This window comes from Macrobrachium nipponense, chromosome 5 (assembly GCF_015104395.2).
Source record: "Macrobrachium nipponense isolate FS-2020 chromosome 5, ASM1510439v2, whole genome shotgun sequence".
NCBI classification, from domain to species: domain Eukaryota; kingdom Metazoa; phylum Arthropoda; class Malacostraca; order Decapoda; family Palaemonidae; genus Macrobrachium; species Macrobrachium nipponense.
Window position 1 is genome coordinate 79,117,175 of NC_061107.1, and position 22,616 is coordinate 79,139,790.

The following is a 22,616-nucleotide window of genomic DNA, read 5'->3' on the forward strand; positions in this document are numbered from 1 at the left end:
TAACCCCAGTGCTAACGAAGAGGCGTCGACACTCAGGCCTGAGATGTCGAGTTCTCTTCAGATAGCGCCGTAGCGCCCTCACAGGACAAAGCAGCATCTCATCCGCATCGTTGTCGGTGAAGTCCAGAAGGGAGGGGATCGTGAAAGACTCGAACCTGTCGTCAGGGATCGACGGATTCTGAGTCTTGGCTACGAAGTTTTCGGGGACGAAATCGAGCGTCACAGATCCCCAGCCTCTGGTATGTTTAACATCATAAGAAAGGCCATGTAGTTCCCCTACTCTCTTCGCCGATGCCAGGGCCAGCAAGAAGAGGGTCTTGAGGGTCAGATCCCTGTCTGACGACTCTCGGAGTTGGCTCGAAGGGTCTTCGAGTCAAACTCCTAAGTACGAGAGTCACCATCCCACGCAGGGGGCCTGAGTTCCCTGGGTGGCAAGACCTTTCGAAGCTCCTCATTAGCAAGGAGATCTCGAACGAATTCGAGATGTCCAGTCCCCTCAGTTTTAGGACGAGCGCCAGTGCTGCTCTATATCCTTTAACTGTGGGTACTGAGAGGAGCTTCTCTCGGCGAAGAAACACAGGAAATCCGCTACCTGCTGAAGAGTGGCTCTGAGAGGAGACAGACCCTGTCTACGACACCAACCACAGAAGACGGCCCACTTCCCCTGGTACACAGCTGCAGAGGACTGTCGGACGTGTCCAGCCATCTCTGTTGCTGCGCTACGAGAAAAGCCTCTCGTTCGCAAGAGATGGTGGATAACAGCCAGCCGTGAAGTTGAAGGGACTGGACTGCTTGGTGGTACCGTTCTACGTGTGGCTGGGCTAGAAGGTTGTGCCAAGTGGGTAGCTCTCTCGGTGCGTCCGCAAGAAGAGCCAGCAGGTCCGGATACCAAACGGCCTGAGGCCGTTTGGGAGCCACCAGGATCATTCTGAGATTGGGAGTGACCAGTGCTCGACTGATCCACTTTCCGAATCAGACAGAAGGGAGAAAGGCGTAAGCGAAGAGGTTGTCCCAGGGGTGTTGGAGAGCGTCCTCTGCAGCTGCCCATGGGTCCGGCACAGCTGAAAAGAAAACCTGAAGTTTTCTGTTGTGCCGGGTGGCGAACAGGTCTACGACCGGTCGCCCCCACAGGTTGAGAGCCTTTCCGCTACGTCTTGGTGTAGAGACCATTCGGTCCCTATCACCTGATCCCGACGGCTGAGCTTGTCTGCTACTACATTCCTCTTGCCTGGAATGTAGCGTGCTGACAGCTCAATCGAGTGAGCCGTGGCCCACTCGTGCACCTGCACCGTCAACTGATGGAGCGGAAGAGACACTAGCCCCCCCCTGCTTGTTGACATATGCCACTACTGTGGTGTTGTCGCACATCAACACCACTGAGTGTCCCACCAAGCGGTCCTGAAACTCTTGGAGAGCGTTGAACGCCGCCTTGAGTTCCAGGACATTGATGTGAAGGTGCTTTTCGTGATGGTCCCACACACCTGCAGTCAGCAACTCCTCCAGGTGTGCGCCCCATCCCTCGGTCGATGCGTCTGAGAACAGAAGTATCTCCGGGGGGGGAGTGCGTATGGGCACTCCTCTTAAGAGGTTCTTGTCGTCGAGCCACCAGGCTAGGTCCTGCCTCACCTTGTCCGTGATAGCCACGGGAAAGTAAGGAGGATCCTTGGCCTGAGACCAACTCTCCCTTAGTCTCCACTGGAGAGACCGCAGGTGAAGACGCCCGTGAGGGACTAACTTCTCGAGTGACGACAGATGGCCGATCACGACTTGCCATTGCTGTGCTGCCTGTTCCTGCCGAGACAGGAACCGGCCGGCTGCCTCCCTGAATTTGCTGATACGCAAGTCTGCGGGTGAAAGACCTGCCCTGCCTACCGTGTCCTTATCAGCATACCCAGGTACTTGCATCTTCTGCTTGGGTTCGAGATCGGACTTCTCGTAGTTTACACGATCCCCAGATCGCGACAAACTTGAGGAGTCGATCTCTGTCCTGTAGCAACTGCGAGCGGGAGCTCGCCAGGACTAGCCAATCGTCGAGATACCTCAGAAGACGTATCCCGTGCGAATGGGCCCAAGCCGACACCAGAGTGAACACTCGCGTGAACACCTGTGGGGCGGTTGAGAGACCGAACAAAGTGCCCTGAATTGGTACACCGTCCCGTCGAAGATGAAGCGGAGGTACTTTCTGGAGGACTGATGGATGGGTATTTGAAAATACGCGTCCTTCAAGTCCACTGAAAGCATGAAATCGTTCCCCCTGATCGAGTCGAGCACCGATCGTGCCGACTCCATCGTGAACCGCGTCGTGCGAACGAAGCGGTTCAGGGGAGAGAGGTCTATCACCGGACGCCAGCCCCCCGATGCCTTCTCCACTAGGAAGAGGCGGCTGTAAAAGCCCGGTGACTGGTCCTCCACGATTTCTACAGCTCGTTTCGCCAGCATGGTCTTGATCTCCTGTCGAAGAGCGTTGTCCTTTGCTGATCCCCGGACATAGGTCTGTAGGTGGACCGGATTGGAGATGAGGGGGGGCCGAGACTCGAAGGGTAGTAGATATCCCTCCCGAAGGACGTCTACTATCCAGTTCTCGGCGACGTAGCGCTGCCAAGTCGCCCAATGGCTCGCTAGGCACCCCCCCACTTCCGGCAGCAGGTGAGGGGGAACGCCGTCCCTAGCGTTTCCCACCTCGTTTCGACTTCTTTCCAGCACCCCCTCGGGGAAAGGAGGGCTGGGAGGAGGGCTGGTTGCGGCCTCCTCTAGCAGAAGTTGAAACTACAGGAGTCTTCGCACAACGGGGTTTGGACGGTGCAACCGTCTTCGCCGCCGTGGAAGCGCTAGCCAAGCTCTTTGGCTTGGCCGCAGTCGCTCGAGATTGCCCAGTAACCTTCGAGACTGCTGGTGAACTAAGCGGTCACTCTCGTCAGTGCGCCGCCTTTCCACCGCAGCGTCCACCATCTCTCCAGGGAAGAGAGCTGGGGAATCCTCCTAGAGGTCCATTTCGAAGCCCGAGTGCCGCCTCACGCCCGGCCCCCTTGGTCACTCGGGTAAGGACTGCGTCCCTACGTCGAAGAACCTAGTTGGCCCACAGGTTAGCAGTCTGATGGGCGAGGTAAGAGATTGCTCTTCCTCCAGAACTGGCACAGTCTCCTAAAAGAAGCGTCGTCTTCGAGAGCAGAGCTCCCAGAGCCGGCCGCTACTTTGGATATTGTGAGGGACCACAAATCCAACCAGGAAACTGCCTGGAATGCTGCCATAGCGGTAGATTCCAGGGCAAGTGCCTCCTGCTGCGAGAACCATAGGTTCTCCGACAGGAGCTGCTGCAGGGACACACCTGGAGTCAGCTCGCTAACTCCGGGTTAACCTGTTTTCGGCAGTATCGGGTCTTCCGAAGGCACGTAGAATCGCTCTGCCCCGCCTAGAGGAGGAGGAAGAGCTTAGAAGACCGTCCGGACTTTAGCGAGTCCTCCCGTCCTGAGACGAGATTCTCCACCTGATCCAGGACCGAGTCTGCAAGCTCAGATCGCGGTAACCCCACCATCATTTTGGGCTCCCTCTTGGGACCCCAAAATGATTCGAGCCGGGACGTGGGCTCTGCCGGTGGTAGCGGCGATCCTTCCGCAAGGTCATTATGCAGACGCATCAGCTTAATGACCTCCGCAAAGTTCCTCTGTATCTCGGGAGTTACAGCGTCTTGTGGTAGTAGGACCGTCCAGTCCCTCCAGCAAGAGCATATCCCGCGATACTCCTCCTTCAGAAGGAGGAACAGCGACAGACCCCTGACGGTCGCCTCCAACTACTTGCGCGTACGTTCTGGTCGGTCCTAAAACCGTGCCTGAGCCGTACGGCATCATAGCTGGTCACGAGCGGTGCACCTCTCGTGATCGCTCCTCGGTACCTCGCTCCTCCCGGTATAGCCCGAGGAGGTTGAAGGTACGGGAGAGGCAGACCTGACGCTCCCCCCTCGCTCGCTGGCAGGACCAGCGTGCGTGGAGGGCTGCTGCTGATCGTCAACCCCGCGGTGACGGTCGAGCAGCAGGCCTAGCCTTGCCGCTCGCCTGGGGCGATTGGCTCGGCTGGAGAACGTCGAGACCGATCTCTAGCGTCAGGCGAGCTGGCCGCTGGTCACCGTCTCCGCCCGGTCCCATCGGGAGCGGCGGACGGGTGACCTGCTAGGCTCTCTGTCGCTCGAGACCGGCCAGCGTCCTCTCGGCGCGTCGAGGGGCCACTGGTACCAGCCGTGGCTGGTACCGGCGGCCAGCGGGGGGGACTCCTTTCCTCGCCTCAACCCGTGGCCGGTCAGCGACCGTCACGTCAGCCCGAGCAGCCAGTTGATCGCTGCGAGAGCGTCCACTGCCTGGGGCGAGAGTCGTGTGCACGACTCTCGCCAGTCTTCTGCTATGCGCCGCTGTCTTGACGGCGAGCGAGCTCGGGCGTCAAAACTTTGGCTGGACGGTCTTCTTTGGAAGAGCGTCCACTCGGTGCTTCTCGCGAACGAGAAGCGGCCGAGACGGAACCTGGTTTAGCGGCAGAACCGCTAACACCAGGTGAGGACGCACCAGCCGAGGCTGGTGCACCTCTGGTCCCCGTCGACTTCTTCTTTGCAGAAGAAGTGACGGGCCCCGTTCCCGAAGGAACAGGAGGACCAGCAGAAGAGCTCCCCAGCTCGCCTGTGCGAGCCGGGCCCTTAGAAGATCCCGAAGGAGTCTTCTTAGGGGGGGAGGAGGCAACCTTCTTCTTCTTCGGCTGTTTGGCCTTAGAAGTCGAAGGGGAAGGAGAGGCAGCAGACGACGAAGAAGACGACGAAGACGACGACGACACCTTCTTCCTCTTCCTCTTCTTCTTCGCCAGGCTCCGCAGGACAGACGTCAGGTCTTCCATCCAGGAGGGAGCCGGGGCAGTTGCCGAAGCAACAGGGCCCGACTGCACCTGTCCGGAAAGACCTGAGACTGTGACAGCACACCAACAGCAGGAACAACAGGAACAGGTCCAGGAACAGCAGGAACGGCAGGAACATCTGAAAGTGAATATGAGCAGCAGGCACCTGATCTGAAAAGGAATGAGCGGCTGGGACAGCAACAGGTACGGCAGGCACGGCAGGTACCGCAGGAGAGCCAGGCATCCTGTCGGCAGCTACCGTCATCATCGGCACTAGCGGCAAGTCACGGGGGATACTCTTTGGGCAGCGGAAGTCCGGGGTCGGCAATACAAAGAACCCAGGTGGTGGTGGCACCGTCCTCTTTGCACGGCAGAAATTGGTTTCTGTATTGCAGACGTGGGTGTCACCGACATTACATGTGGTGTGTACACCAGATGCGGTGGCATCTCATATGCTGGTGTCGAGATTGTGGTTGTTGTAGTGGTCACCGCACCATGCGTGACCACTGCCGACCCCGCCAACCGCTGAATCAACCCCTGTATGCTCGGCACTCCTGCAGTCCCAGCGACTCCCACACCTGTCCCAGGTCGTCCTTCGCTGATGGCACACCTGCGGAAGCAACAGTCGGGTTAGTTAGAGGGGCTTCCTCGCGCCTGGGGGAAGAAGAACCCCCCCCAGAGCGGACGGAAGACCCCGAGTACAACTGGACGTCCGGGTAGCGGGCGCCCTCCTCCACACACTCGACGATCGAGAGAGGAGAAGGACTCCGCTACCCCCCCCGCAGGGGAAGGCGCGAAACGTGGGGCTGGCCGGGGGGCAGGAAAGAGGACGAAGTGTCCGTTACCAAAGGAGTCACTGGACTTTCCGATGACTTCTTGGGCGGCCTAAGTCTCTTCCTGCCCTCGTACAGCACCCACTGCGCCTCGGACCAATGCATACACGTTACACAGGGCTCGTTGCGGGAGCACTCTCGCCCCCGACAACGAGTACAAACCTCGTGAGGATCTACATCGACAAACGATCTGAATCCCCCACATCTACGCCCCTCCAGCCCGGGACACACTCTACGGGCGACCGGGGGGCGTGGTGAAATCTCCATTTCTTCTTCACTCATCATAATGATTAACAAAAGAAATGCAAAGTACTTACAATCACTCGATTTATACAGAAAGAGAGGGCAAAATACTCAAACTCAAAGCAAACGACAAAGCTGGGCAGAGCGATGACGAAGCACGTCCTTCCCACACACGGCCGAAAGCAAAAGTGATTTGTTTACCTCCCAGTAGCGCGGCGCGCGACGATCGGACAAGCAGTTAACTACCGTTCTCCCCTTACCCTTGTTCGAAGCTTACGACCGTTCCAGCTGCGCTAGCTACTTCCTATTGTTAAAGGACCGAGGTTTTGTATTTACGTATCGGAACAACTGGATTTTATTCCAGGTTGGTCGCCTACTGTGAGATAGTTTTCTTTCAGCAGCAGTCTTCTTCCCAATGCTAGAAATTCCAGGAATTCGAGCATAGGCGAGGTTCCAGATTATCGTGTAACATATCGGGGGAATTCTCGTCTCGCTCACTTTGGACCGTGGTCCTCGCCTAAGTGTTTGGAGATCGTAAAAAACTCGAACACTCTGAATGCGCTAGAAATTCCGTAGAATTCTAAGCAGTCTGCGAAACCCCCACCGAATTCGGTCAAACGATATCGGCTGGTGGTCCTCTCGATTCCCGTTAGAAATCGAGAATGGGGCAGGATTCCTCCTCAACGACCGGGGCTTACGTCGGGTAGGACCCGAAGGTCCCCCCGGTAGCGCAGTCCCGAACGTGGGATCCTACAGAGAAATCTCCGCAGGATCCCTCCCCTTTCCCTCGTAGCCGTAAGGAGAGGGAATGGGGGAGGAATTGGATACTCGCTCGCCTTCCCAGTGGAACTAGCAGTTGGAGAATGAAAGGAGTAGGAGCAGCCATCGCCTCTCAGAGTCTGGGAAAACGTATCGTCAGGAGAAAACGTTTTCCCGCGGAGGGTTTACGAACTCTCACTGTAGGTAAGGGTCTGCCGCCACTGTGAACGTCGTCTGGGGGGGTGGGGCCTGATCGACACCTGACAGGAGAGAGCCGATACCGTCCTCCGACTTATCATTCCAGTCCTCGTCGAGGTTGAAACCTCTCAGGAGGACGAAGGAGAATTTAAATACGGTGTCCGAAGACACGTAGAAACGCCGCTGTCGCAGTTAGAGGAGGTGGAAGTAGCTTGATCGACCGGCCAGAACTGAGAGAGCCTTCTTGTCCGGAGACGAGAGACTCTGGTTCGAGACAGAATCAGCAAGCTCCGACGCGGCAGACCACCGTCGGTTTGGGTTCCCTCTCGTGGGCCCCAAAACGACTCGAGCAGAGACGTGGGCTCTGCTGGTGGGAGCGGCAATCCTTCCGCAAGGTCATTATGCTGACGAATCAGCTTAATGACTTCTGCAAATTCCTCTGTGTCTCGGGAGTAACCGCGTCTTGCGGAGTAGGACCGTCCAGTCCCTCCAACAAGAACAGATCCAGAGATACTCCTCCTTCAGAAGGAAGAACAGCGGCAGACCCCTGACGGTCGCCTCCAGCTACTGCGCGTATGTCCTGGTCGGTCCTAGAACCGTGCCTGGTCCATACGGTGTCATAGCGGGATCGCGAGCGGCGCACCTCTCGCGATCACTCATAGGTACCTCGCTCCTCCCGGTGTAGCCCGAGGAGGTTGAAGGTACAGGAGAGGCAGACCTGACGCTCCCCCATAGCTCGCTGGCAGGACCAGCGTGCTTGGAGGGCTGCTGCTGATCGTCAATCCGCGGTGGGTGGCGATCGAGCAGCAGGCCTAGCCTTGCCGCTCGCCTGGGCGAGAGGCTCGGCTGAGAACGTCGACGCTGATCTCTAGCGTCAGGCGAGCTGTTGCTGGTTACCGTCTCCGTCCGGTCCCGATGGGAGCGGCATCAGGTGACTCTGCTAGGCTCGCTTTGTCGCGGGTTGAGACTGGCCGGAGCAGTCCTCGAAAACTCGGCGCGTCGAGCCGCTGGGTACCATCCGGGTGGCTGGTACCAGACCGGCCGCTGGGGACCCCCTTCCTCGCCTCTCAACCCGGTGGGGCCTGGTCCCAGCAGGACCCCGTCCACGTCAAACCCTAGCAGCCAGCTGGTCGGTAGCTCCGAGAGCGTCCACTGGCCTGGCGAGAGTCGTCTGCACGACACTCGCCAGTCTTCTGCTCCGCTGCTTCGGTCTTGACGGCGAGCGAGCTCGGTGTCAAGACTTTGGCTGGACGGTCTCCCGCGGGAGACCGTCCACTCGGTACTTCTCGCTAACGAGAAGCCGAGGCGGGATCCTGGTTTAGCGGCAGAACCGCTAGAACCAGGCGAGGAAGTGCCAGCCGAAGCTGGTACTCCTCTGGTCCCCGTCTTCTTCTCCTTGGTAGAAGAAAAGACGGGCCCTGTTCCCGAGGGAGCAGGAGGACCAGCAGAAGAGCTCCCCGAATCGCCGGAGCGAGACAGGCCTTAGAAGGTCCCGAAGGAGCCTTCTTAGGGGGGAAAACCCGGGTTACCAGCTGGTCGCTGCAAGAGCGGCCGCTGGCCTGGCAAGAGTCACCTGAGCGTCTCTCACCAGCCTTCTGCTCCGTGCCGCGTCTTGGCGCCGAGCGAACTCTGGCGCCGAAACTTGGCTGCACGGTCTCCCGAGGGAGAACGTACACTCGGGATCTCTCGCGAACGAGAGACCGAGCCGGAACCTGACGTAGCGGCAATCGCCGCTAGCACCAGGCGAGGAAGTACCAGAGCTAACCGATACTTCCTCTGGTCCCCGTCTATCTCTTCCTTACGGAAGGGGAGACGGGCCCGCTCCCGAAGGAGCAGGAGGACCAGCAGAAGGACCCCCCGTCCCACCGGGGTGGGCGTGGGAACGGGGCCCTTAGAAGTTCCCGAAGGAGGACTTCTTAGGGGGAAAGGGCAGCCCTTCTTCTTCTTCGGCTTATGGGCCTTAGAAGTCGAAGGGGAAGAGGCAGCAGCAGACGATGAAGACGAAGATGACAGCTTCCTCTTCTCCTCTTCCTCGTCAGCTCACGCAGGACAGTCGTCAGGTCCTCCATCCAGGCCGGAGCCGGGGCTATTGCCGAAGCAACACGGCCCGACTGCACCTGTACGGAAGGACTGGGACTGGGGAAGACCACACCGGGGTGGGGCAGGACCAGCATGGACAGGCTCAGGAACCAGGAGCGACAGGAACAGCAACCAGCTCAGGAGCGGCAGGAAACAGCGGCAGCGGGTAGACCCAGAAGGGACAGCCAAGCAAACAGCGGAAAATCACATCAGCGGCAGGTATGGCAGGCCCAGCGATCGCCTCGTAGAATCATCGGCAGCCAGCGGAAACCTGGGTACTGGCGGCCGGTCCAGGGGGCGAGCTGCTGGAACACCGGAAGTCTGGGGCAGGCAACACGAAGAAAACAGGCGGCGGCGGCAACCCCCCCTCGGTACGGCGCAGCCCTAGTAGCGGCAGACGGCGTCACCGACACAGCATGGGGAGTGTAGACCAGGAGGGGGGGGGAGCAGCATAAGCGCCGTGGTAGTAGTGGAGACCGCCCCAGACCTCGCTAGACGCTGCAGCAGCCCGTGGATGCTAGGCACGCCCTGCCGCCGCGGTGGTCCATAACCTGTCCAAGGTCGTCTCCCACGGATGTAGCACCTGCGGTAAACATAGATAGATTAGTAAGAGGGGTTCCCTCACGCACGGGGGAAGACTGCCCCACCCCGAACGCAAGGAAGACCCCAAATACAAAATACAACGAAGAAGCTGAGCGGGGGGCAGGAAGGAAGACGAAGAATCGGATACCAAGGGAGTCGCGGGAGAGCTTTCCGACGACTTCCTGGCAGACCATTCGCTTCCCCTACCCCAGCCACAGCAGTGAAAAGTAATATGAAAATGAAACAGAATATGCCCTTGCGATTCACTTCATAGAACTTAAAGGGGAAAAGATCCAAATTCAATTTTTTTCCCGGGTAAGAACGGAAACTTGATCCAAATAATATGATGCTATCATAAAATATATATGAAAATGAAACAGAATACTGCACTTGCGATTCCACTTTCACATAAAATAATCGTAAGGATCAATTCCCGGGTAAGAACGAAAATTGATCCAAATTAAATTTCATGCAAATAAATAAATGAAAATGAAAAGAATATTGCAATTGCGAATCCACTTTCATTGCATTGTTCTATATACAAAATAAAAGGCTCGGTGCTGAGCGCAATCACACTCTCAGTACGAACGCACAGGGCAAAAATATAATGAAAAGAGTACTTACATTTTCAATTACACACTTTCGCCCAAAATACATGACTCGGCGCGAGCGCGCCCGCCCTCGGCACCGAGACATAATTCAAGGGTTCAATTCATGAAAAGAGAGGAAATCGCCGCATCTACGGCGATAGCTCCATGTTGGTTCATATTTAAGTAATGAAAATGAAAACAGTGTACTTACAGTTTCATTTTCAAGTCAAACAAACCATTAGTAGAAAACACAATATAAACAAAGCATACGACGATGAAGCGGGCAGAGAGCGATGACGAACACGTCCTTCACACCCACCCTGCGGCCGAAAGCAAAAGTGATTTGTTTACCTCCCAGTCGCGCGGCGCGTGACTGTCGGACAAGCAGTTAACTACCGTTCTCCCTTGTTCGAAGCTTACGACCGTTCCAGCTGCCGCTAGCTACTTCCTATTGTTAAAGGACCGATGGTTTGTATTACGTATCGGAACAACATCACTTTCCTAATTTTTAGGCGGTAGGTTATGCATCACAGATGAAGACTGGCTCTTTTCCAAAGAAAATGGAACGTGTTATGAGCTTATGCCACATATCATATCATTGTCTGACTAGGCTATATGGTGAAATGCTGGAGTGACAGCTCATCACCACCTGGAATTGCCAGCTTCTTGGTCAAGGTCAGCAGGTAGCAATAGGTGAAGAGACCTAAGACTTTTGACTGGTGCTCAGTGCAAACATTGGATTGGACTGTCTGCAACTGAGAAGGGCACAGAGGAGGGAAAGAGATGCAGCATCCGGTGCATCTCTTCATCCACCATAAACCCAACCATGAAACTTAGGCAAATCAAAACTTGTAGGTAGGTATGAGGGTGCTGGGAAGACTGAAGGGCCCCATACACTGAACGATTGTCTGTATCGTTCACAAAAACATTGTGTATGGACTTGTCTAAATGCAAAAGTGGGCGGAGTTTCGTGTCTGAACGATCTCAGCGGGAATCTGTTAAGACCAGGTTGCTGGCTTGAGATTTAAATCTGTCATACACAGGTTGTTTAATATATGGGTTTGTCTGCCGATATAATGCTATTGCGCACGTCTCTTCTAGAGATGATGCCAAGTCTTCCCGAGACAAAATCTTTGTTCAGACTGAAATAGGGTAAAAAACCGCATGGTACAGGGGTGGACCATGTACGATCAATGTGTACAACCCCAAAAAAAGTACATTATAAAGCGTCCTGACATCGGAGATGGGCATCAGACGCGACTTCTTGTTGGTGATTGATTGATTGATTGTAGGTTTTCTGGCGTCACAACTACCAGGGTCACCGACGCCGAATGCTAAGTGTGATCTTTTAACGTTATTTAAAATCTTGTTTAATATATTATAAATTTTATCTTTTTAAAAGAGATACATATAAATTTGATTTAAAAAAAAATTCTGATAAAAATAAGAATAAAATTCTGATCCAATAAAATTCTAATAAAAAGAATTGTTAATTAATCTGAATAAAATGACAATTTGTCGAAAATTGCATTTTTCCTAACTATACAAACCTGAGGTCCTTTAACAATAGAAGTAGCTAGCGGCAGCTGGAACGGTCGTAAGCTTCGAACAAGGGGAGAACGGTAGTTAACTGCTTGTCCGACCGTCGCGCGCCGCGCGACTGGGAGGTAAACAAATCACTTTTGCTTTTGGCCCATGCAAAATACGCCAGAGTGAGGGGTGGCATGAGGTGGGGACTATATGTAAAGACCTCAGGTTTGTATAGTTAGGAAAAATGCAATTTTCGACAAATTGTCATTTGTTCGACGTAATACAAACCCTCGGTCCTTTAACATAGGAAAGACTCACTTCTTGGTGGGAGGAATCTGAGTCTTTTTGATGAACAGACTGGTGTTCGTCCATCCCTGGAATGCCTCCCTGGTCGTAAGAGCGAGGGAGGGATCCAAGCCTCTGTCCGATTGATCGGGGTGTGCACCGCAGGATCAATGGTCAGACCTCTGGGCCGAGTAACTAGAGAGAGGCAAGCGTATCTCTTCGTACCAGCAATCAAGAACTTGTTCCTGTTTGCAAGAGGCAACATAAAGTATGGGTTGTCTCAAGCTGGCATCCACTTCCTCCCCCTTGTTTGGAGGAAGTGGTGGATATCGCTCCTATCCCTAGTGAAAGGGATAGGATGGGGCTCTGTTGAGTAGCTCACCTGCATCTTGTCCTTATCCAGCAGGGTGACGACCGTGTCCCTCTAACCACAGGTAGAGGGGAAGAAAAAGATGGGAAGAGGAGCCAGTCACACTCTCATTCACCATCCATTCTTACGGACGGTCACACCAGGACTCGATGCTGTTCAGCCTGCGAGGGGTCTGGGTTCGCTACACAACGTTGAGCAGCCACCACGGGTCCCAAGGAAAAAGATCCAAGGACCTGTGGGCAATATCCCGAAGGTAGAAGGAGGGCATGTGGTCTGGTTGGACCAGACCCCTGCCTTCAGTACCTGCGCCAAGGAGAAGTTCTTGTGGACAAGGCAGCATCTCCTTCGCATCGAAGGCGGTGAAGTCCATTAGGGAGGGGATTGTGAACGACTCGAACCAATCGTCAGGGACCGAAGGGTTTGAGTCTTCGCTACGAAATTCGGTACGAAATCGAGCGTCACGGATCCCCATCCCCTGGGTGCCTGACTTCGCAGGAGAAGTCATGCAGTTCCTCAGAGGAAAAGAAGGAAATAGTCGCATGACCTATCCCTCTTCTACTTCGGTGATGTCCAGTACCCATACTGTCTGTCCGTTAGCAACGAAGTCTCTCGCATCCTCCTATCCCCATGCAGCGAAGTTCTCGTAGTGGATAGGACACCGACACTCCATGGTGGGTGTCAATGGTATGGTACTGTGACAAGCTATTAAAACGAAGTAATGGTTGCTGTGTAACAACCGAACTAATGTCAAACAGCGTTAATTGCGTAACCTGGAACTCGGGCGCTCTGACAGCTGCCGACTGACTGCGTTCGGTAGGAGGCAAGTTGTCAAAGCATCCGAGTAAGTCACGTGACCTTCGCCTTTAAAGGGTTATGCCGAGAGACCAAACAAATGATGTATTTGTTTGTCACCAATGCCGGACAGCGAGGTGATGATTCTCTTAGGCAGTACCCAACAGGCGAAAGTCAATTACCTTCTAGAGACCGAGGTCCCTGAAGGTAAAACTCTCATGTTTGTTGAATCTCAGCTAAGGAGAAACAACACTATGTATCATTGAAGACGAAGGTAGATATTGAATGCAACCTACGTCTTCACATATGAATCGAGAGAAGGATCTCAAGATTCATAACCTGTGCTTACAAATGACTGAAAACGCTAACCGCTATTTCATTGCTGTCCGGTGAGAAGTCGTAGTTGCAATGAAAGCGGGGCGTTCTTCGGTAATGAAAACACAGGTGAAAGCCGCCTGAAGAACTGCTTCTCATGGGCTGAACATTTGGAGGTAGAGCTGTCAGGTCGGAGAGTAGGCGATGTCTTCTGACACATCTTGTATTCGGGTTGAACAATGAACAATTGTACACCTACGAATACGAGATATTTTGAAGACAAACTCAGATGTCTGCAAAATCATTCGCATTATCGCAGTGCGATGCAGCGGGAGACTTGTACGACTTCTGTTTACCGTGCGGTAAACAGAAAGATGAAAGAGTCCAAGAGATATCTCTGTTGAAAATTCTCGCAATGTCGAAGGCGATGGAATCTAGCGTCACCGCAGTAGATGGTCCTTCATTATTGCGAGAATCCCCGTTAATCAGAGACCTAAGTCCATGATTGTTAGGCAGAGATACGGTTCGGTAGTCAATCAAGCAGGGAGAGAGAGACATACTGACCGTGAATCTCGGAGGCCAGCTGATACTGAGCTGCTATGAGGCAGTTCAATACGCAGTGGTTGAGCCTGCTGACTCCGTCATCCTGAGTTGCCAGGTAATCCATTATTCCACGAAGGAATGCGTTCGGCTAGAACTACCGAGCATAAAAGATATGCTCGGGCAATTATATTTAGGCGAAACGAATTTCGGTAAATATAAAAGTTGAAATGGTGTTGTCGTGACAAAAACCATAAGTATATAAAATTGAAACTGAAAACTCCTGGGAGGTTGCAGGCAACCCCGAGTTGCAGTTCAATTAGAATACTTCTCGTCTAAGTCGCAATTCGTAGAATAACTAGGATATGCGCCTACCCCTCGGACAATTCAACTGCTTAGCAGAATCATGTCGCGAGGTTAATACGTAGTATATTTGTAGGATTCTGAACAACGATCTCCATCCTAAATTCTTTCCTTCAAGAAAACAAAATAAGGATTGGAGATCGACCACCTTCGTTCTCTATTAAAGAGAGTGAAGGAGAAGTCTTCCTCGAAGGAAAGCTTCAATGGTGAACAGAATACTAAGACGATAGTTCAAGCCAAACTGGATATTTCCCGTCCGATCTCCTCTATTCCAGGTTGGTCGCCTACTGTGAGATGGTTTCTTTCAGCAGCAGTCTTCTTCACAATGCTAGAAATTCCAGGAATTCGAGCATAGGCGAGGTTCCCGATTATCGTGTAACATATCGGGGATTCTCGTCTCGCTCACTTTGGACCGTGGTCTCGCGTAAGTGTTTGAAGATCGTAAAAACTCGAACACTCTGAATGCGCTAGAAATTCCGTAGAATTCTAAGCAGTCTGCGAAACCCCCACCGAATTCGTCAAACGATATCGGCTGGTGGTCCTCTCGATTCCCGTAGAAATCGAGAATGGAGCAGGATTCCTCCTCAACGACCGGGGCTTACGTCAGGTAGGACCCGAAGGTCCCCCCGGTAGCGCAGTCCGAACGTGGGATCCTACAAAGAAATCTCTGTAGGATCCTTCCCCTTTCCCTCGTAGCCGTAAGGAGAGAGGGAATGGGGAAGGAATTGGATACTTCGCTCGCCTTCCCAGTGGAACTAGCAGTTGGAGAAGAGTAGGAGCAGCCATCGCCTTGCGGCGATGGCCTCTCAGAGTCTGGGAAAACGTATCGTCAGGAGAAAACGTTTTCCCGCGGAGGGTTACGAACTCTCACTGTAGGTAAGGGTCTGCCGCCACTGTGAACGTCGTCTGGGTGGGCTGATCGACACCTGACAGGAGAGAGCCGAAACCGTCCTCCGGACTCATCCCAGTCCTCGTCGAGGTCGAAACCTCTCAGGAGGACCGAAGGAGTATTTAAATACGGTGTCCGAAGACACGTAGAAAACGCCGCTGTCGCAGTAGAGGAGGTGGAAGTAGCTTGATCGACCGCGCCAGAACTGAGAGAGCCTTCTTGTCCGGAGACGAGAGACACTGGTTCGAGACAGAATCGGCAAGAAGCTCCGATCGCGGCAGACCCACCGTCGGTTTGGGTTCCCTCTCGGGCCCCAAAACGACTCGAGCAGAGACGTGGGCTCGCTGGTGGGAGCGGCAATCCTTCCGCAGGGTCATTATGCTGACGAATCAGCTTAATGACTTCTGCAAATTCCTCTGTATCTCGGGAGTAACCGCGTCTTGCGGAGTAGGACCGTCCAGTCCCTCCAACAAGAATAGATCCCTAGATACTCCTCCTTCAGAAGGAGGAAGAGCGCAGACCCCTGACGGTCGCCTCCAGCTAATTGCGCGTATGTCCTGGTCGGTCCTAGAACCGTGCCTGGTCCATACGGCGTCATAGCGGGGGTCGCGAGCGGCGCACCTCTCGCGATCACTCATAGGTACCTCGCTCCTCCGGCGTATAGCCCGAGGAGGTTGAAGGTACAGGAGAGGCAGACCTGACGCTCCCCCTAGCTCGCTGGCAGGACCAGCGTGCTTGGAGGGCTGCTGCTGATCGTCAACCCGCGGTGGCGATCGAGCAGCATGCCTAGCCTTGCCGCTCGCCTGAGGCGAGAGGCTTGGCTGAGAACGTCGACGCTGATCTCTAGCGTCAGGCGAGCTGTTGCTGGTTACCGTCTCCGCCCGTTTCCCCCCGATGGGAGCGGCGGCAGTCCCTGCGATGGGAAAGCGGCGTCAGGTGACCTGTAGGCTCGCTGTCACGGTGAGACCGGCGAGCGTCCTCTCGGGTTTTTAGTCGCGTTCGAGCCGCTGGTACCAACCGTGGCTGGTACCGACGGCCGCGGGGACCCCTTCCTCGCCTCAACCCGTTATGGGAGAGGCAGACCTGACGCTCCCCTCTCCGCTCGCTGGCAGGACCAGCGTGCGTGGAGGGCTGCTGCTGATCGTCAACCCGCGGTGACGGTCGAGCAGCAGGCCTAGCCTTACCGCTCGCCTGGGGCGATTGGCTCGGCTGAGAACGTCGAGACCGATCTCTAGCGTCAGGCGAGCTACCGCTGGTCACCGTCTCCGCCCGGTCCCATCGGGAGCGGCGGACGGGTGACCTGCTAGGCTCTGTATCGCGTCGAGACCGGCCAGCGTCCTCTCGGCGTCACGTTAGCCCGAGCAGCCAGTTGATCGCTGCGAGAGCGTCCACTGGCCTGGCGAGAGTTGTGTGCACGACTCTCGCCAGTCTTCTGCTCCGCGCCGCTGTCTTGACGGCGAGCGAGCTCGGGCGTCAAAACTTTGGCTGGACGGTCTTCTTGGAAGAGCGTCCACTCGGTGCTTCTCGCGAACGAGAAGCGGCCGAGACGGAACCTGGTTTAGCGGCAGACCCGCTAGACACCAGGTGAGGACGCACCAGCCGAGGCTGGTGCCCTCTGGTCCCCGTCGACTTCTTCTTTGCAGAAGAAGCGACTGGGCCCCGTTCCCGAAGGAACAGGAGGACCAGCAGAAGAGCTCCCCAGCTCGCCTGAGCGAGCCGGGCATTAGAAGATCCCGAAGGAGTCTTCTTAGGGGGGAAGGAGGCAACCTTCTTCTTCTTCGGCTGTTTGGCCTTAGAGTCGAAGGGGAAGGAGAGGCAGCGGACGACGAAGAAGACGACGAAGACGACGACGACACCTTCTTCCATCTTCTCTTCTTCTTCGCCAGGCTCCGCAGGACGTCGTCAGGTCTTCCATCCAGGAGGGAGCCGGGGCAGTTGCCGAAGCAACAGGGCCCGACTGCACCTGTCCGGAAAGACCTGAGACTGTGACAGCATCACCAACAGCAGGAACAACAGGAACAGGTCCAGGAACAGCAGGAACATCTGAAAGTGAATGAGCAGCAGGCACCTGATCTGAAAAGGAATGAGCGGCGGGACAGCAACAGGTGTACGGCAGGCACGGCAGGTACCACAGGAGAGACAGGCGTCCTGTCGGCCCGCTACCGTCATCTTCGGCACTGGCGGCAGGTCCAGGGGGGTACTCTTTGGGCAGCGGCCCAGTCCGGGGTCGGCAATACAAAGAACCCAGGTGGCGGTGGCACCGTCCTGATTGGCACGGCAGGAATTGGTTCTGGATTGCAGCCGTGGGTGTTACCGACATGACATGTGGTGTGTACACCAGGTGCGGTGACATCTCATATGCTGGTGTCGAGATTGTGGTTTGTTGTAGTGGTTACCGTATCATGAGTGACCACGCGACCCCGCCAAACCGCTGAATCAACCCCTGCAGTCCCAGCGACTCCCACACCTGTTCCAGGTCGTCCTCGCTGATGGCAACCTGCGGAAGCAACAGTCGGGTTAGTTAGAGGGGCTTCCTCGCGCCTGGGGGGAGAGAACCCCACCCAGCTGGACGTCCGTTACCAAAGGAGTCACTGGACTTTCCGATGACTTCTTGTGTCCTCGTACAGCACCCACTGCGCCTCTGACGAATGCATACACGTTACACAGGGCTCGTTGCGGGAGCACTCTCGCCCCCGACAACGAGTACAACCTCGTGAGGATCTACATCTACATCCAAGGTCGTCTCCCACGGATGTAGCACCTGCGGTAACATAGATAGATTAGTAAGAGGGGTTCCCTCACGCACGGGGGGAAGACATGCCCCATCCGAACGCAAGGAAGACCCCAAATACAAAATACAATGAAGAAGCTGAGCGGGGGGCAGGAAGGAAGACGAAGAATCGGCTACCAAGGGAGTCGCGGGAGCTTTCCGACGACTTCCTGCAGACCTTCGCTTCCCCCACCCCGCACAGCAGTGCAAAGTAATATGAAATGAAACAGAATACTGCCCTTGCGATTCACTTCATAGAACTTAAAGGAGAAAAGATCAATTCCCGGGTAAGAACGGAAACTTGATCCAATAATATGATGCTATCATAAATATATATGAAAATGAAACAGAATACTGCACTTGCGATTTCATTTCACATAAAAAATCGTAAGGATCAATTCCCGGGTAAGAACGAAAATTGATCCAGATTAAATTCATGCAATCAATAAATGAAAATGAAAAGAATATTGCAATTGCGAATCCACTTTCATTGCATTCTATTATACAAACTTAAAAGTTCGTGCCGAGCGCAATCACACTCTCGGTAACGAACGCACAGGGCAAAAATATAATGAAAAAAGTACTTACATTTTTCAATTACACCCTTCGCCCAAATACATGACTCGGCGCGAGCGTGCCCGTCCTCGGCACCGAGACATAATTCAAGGGTTCATAATTAAGTAATGAAAATGAAAACAGTGTACTTACAGTTTCATTTTCAAGTCAAACAAACCATTAGTAGAAAACACAATATAAACAAAGCATACGACGATGAAGCGGGCAGAGAGCGATGACGAACACGTCCTTCACACCCGCGGCCGAAAGCAAAAGTGATTTGTTTACCTCCCAGTCGCGCGGCGCGCGACGATCGGACAAGCAGTTAACTACCGTTCTCCCCTTGTTCGAAGCTTACGACCGTTCCAGCTGCCGCTAGCTACTTCCTATTGTTAAAGGACCGAGGGTTTGTATTACGTATCGGAACAAATATAAAACAAAAACAAAAGGGAAAAAAGTATATACTAAGACAGCACAGCTGTCAGATATATTTGAGAAGACCAGCTTCTTTGATAAAAGAGATAACGTTATTAACACACATGCTTTCTCCCAACAGTTTTGCCATGCTATAATTACCACCTGCTTCACTACTATAAGCTAAAAAACGATTCCTAAGTTCCACTAGACTGGGACACTCAACCAGCAAATGCCTAACAGTTAGTGGAACTAAGCAATCATCACAGAAGGGCTCATTCTCCCCATCCATCAGATAGCCGTGAGTTAAACGCGTATGGCCAATACGTAATCTACACAATACAACCTCCCACTTCCTTGGTATTAGGTCATATTTTCAAGGGTGTGTCTGTATAGTAATTTCTTTCATTTTGTTGGGGCCTACTCTGTCCCACTGAAGTGCCCATAAATACTGGACAGATTTCCTATATCGAAGAATGTATCACGATATGGAACAGGGCATTTTTCTCGGTACTAAAGTTTGCGCTGCTGATTTGGCTAGCTTGTCTGCCTCTTCATTTCCCGATACGTTCACATGGGCAGGAACCCAACAAAATGAAACAATGATGCTGCCTCTATTTTGGTGCAAGAAGATCCACTGCAAGATCTTCAACACCAAGGGATGATCAGTATTACAGACTTCCAGGGACTGTGTTGTTGGTGAGAAACGGAGCTAAAGACCTCTACTCCGGTGTCAGGACGCGTTATAATGTACTTTCCTTGGGGTTGTACACATTGATCGAACATGGTCCACCCCTGTACCATGCAGTTTTTTACCCTATGTGCGGAAATCGTGAATAGTGTGTGTGTTGATAACAACAATCATTCAGACAGTCGTTCATACAATAGTTCAGTGTATGGGGCCCTTAACACATCAGCTTGCGTAACCAACATAAAGCTGAGCAACAAAGATACCTGGGACATACTGGTAACCTCTTCTAGAATAAGGAATGTACCCAAGGTGAGGTTAGGTTGGGGAAGGTAAAATTAGTGACACCTTTGCCCCATACTAGGTACCTAGTACCTACCTAGATAGCCTACTATTAGTAGGCTACCTTTAGCCTAGCCTATGTACCCGACTCGACTACCTACTGATTTTAAGAACGGAACCAAGTATTTTTCGGCCAACTCAAACTGTGATTTATACATAGGGTAAAAAACCGCATGGTACAGGGGTGGACCATGTACGATCAATGTGTACAACCCCCAAAAAAGTACATTATAACGAGTACTGACATCGGAGATGGGCATCAGACGCGACTTGTTGTTGGTGAGAAACGCAGCTAAAGACCTCTACTCCGGTGTCAGGACGCGTTATAGGTATAATGTACTTTTCTTGGGGTTGTACACATTGATCGTACATGGTCCACCCCTGTACCATGCGGTTTTTTTTACCCTAGTAGATATTCGACAAATCCTGTTAGTGCAAATGACCAATTTCTGGTTCACCTAGGGACCCAGGTCACCCTCTACAACTGTTATGGTCCTGCCAACAAAATTCATAAGGAATGTACCTACCTATACTAAAATACAAGTCAATTAGTCGGAAAACGGTGTGGCTAAGGTAGCTATTTGGCGATAAATTATAGTAGAATTAACCTATTACATTACCAATTATAATAACAAGGTTTGGTTACGATACGCGTGCGATCGGCAACAAAGTTCGATTGCTGAATGCCTGTTGCAGCAAAATGTCTATTGCACAGACGTTCGAATAGTAGTAGTAAAGCATGGACATTCTTTGAAACAGCTCTCTCGTTAGTTTGATATCTAATATGTTCGATACATTTTTTTTGTTGCAGTTCTGAGTTACTTCTAGACAGACGTGAAAGGTAGGCTAATAGCTCCGTAATCTTAGTAGCTTTTACTATTTTTGCTTTCTATAGTTTCTTGTCCCTAGAATTTCTTGATTTTCGTTTCTAGTAACTTAAAACAAAAGTTCTTTATTATCTTGAGTTAATTATTAAAATTCTTTCATTTTTCTACATTCAAGCAATCACCTTCTTTAGTTATGATTGAATTGCTTTGTCTCTTGGTCCATTTTGTTCTGGCAGTCATGAAGATCAATAGGTATCTTTCTCCTTTTTCTTTCGGTAAAGTATTGATACTGTAATAAGGTGCATTTTTTGGGGGTGAATATTTGCCTCAGTGCTTTCAATATAATTTACTTTTGTTGTTTAGAGATTTTTGTGAGTGAAATGTTCCACCCACCATTGGGTAATTCAGTTCTTTCTTCGTATGATTATGGGACAGAGCAAACTCCAAATCCCTCTTATCTCTGCAGTTCGGTATCATGATTATCTGGGCTAGTAAACATTTATAAGAAAATTGTTGAGCTTAGGACATATTTTTAAACGACCATAAGACCGAATCAAACGTGAAATAGAAGCAAGAGACGTTTCACAATTGCAACACACGGGGCAGACTGCTGAATTTCAAGATGACAGTAAGCGCCAGAAATTCGAAGACTTTGAACTCTGACTCTTGAACTAATCGGTATGAATCGGAGGGGTGAAAGATAAAATAGTCTACCTTGATTTCAACCAGGTGACAGAAACGTAAGAATAGTATCAAGGACTACACAACTTTAAAAGGTAGTTGGTTATTTAGAACTTAAATCAACAACATAAAACACAGTAGGCAGTAAATATACTACGGCATCGATGTAACAAGAACAGAATATAGAATTTAGGCCAAATTGAAAGTAAGATTTGAAAGGTGTTTAACGGGAGGAAAGACCTATGAAACAATTGTTAGAGAGGGTGCAAGTCAGAAGGAAGAAAGAGAATATGAACGGAGGTACAGTAGAAAGAGTGAATGATGTTGCAACCAGTGGACGAAGGGAAGCTACGAAGCCTTAATTAATGACTACATTGTACTAATGAGGTGCACTGACAGCACTGCCCCACCCCTACAGGGGTTGTGAGAAACAAGTCAGCAAAACAAATAGACACGGCAAACTTCATTGTCAATGCCAAATGTAACATTCCCATAGATCGCATGCAGCAGACATAACACTCAGAAAATATGTGGCGTCGTCTAACGGCAAAATACTTCACGCTATTATTTCATGGTTAAAATTTGAAAGAAAAATAATAAAAAATGAAAAAAAATCAAGCCATCTTCTTTTAAATATGAATGAATCTAGACTGCGATTAAATTAAGAATATATAAAAAATGACAGCGGGTTGGGGGACGAGAGGTTGCGCGGGAATAACTTTTGTCAATGGGTGAACTATTGGAAAAGAACTTTTTATATTTACTTCAAGTAGTTTTGCAGCTTACAAAGTACGCCGACACGGACGCTTGCTTCATCTGAGTTTGTCTGCCAACAGTAACAGATGGTGTTTGTCGACTTGTGGTCGTTTGGCCGCTCTGATCGAGTAATTTATGATATGAGATCTTTCTCACTTGCCTAATTCAGGTGTTTGCGAGCAAGTGTGGATGTGGGAACAGTGCAATGGAATAGAAGGTGGATGGTTTGCCACTAAATCAAATCTAAATAATCAAATGGATATCATTATCAAGTTACCACACCATAGTAAGAAATTATTTACACGTACATAAATAAAATATTGACAGGAGTTTCTCTGTGACGAGT

General features: G+C 52.0%; 1 pseudogene; it reads right to left on the reverse strand.

Annotated features, from left to right (window-relative positions):
• The window catches only part of LOC135215836 (mitochondrial S-adenosylmethionine carrier protein-like), a 61,100-nt pseudogene extending 40,362 nt beyond the window's left edge, over nt 1-20,738 (reverse strand).
• Between the last annotated feature and the right edge of the window lie 1,878 nt (nt 20,739-22,616).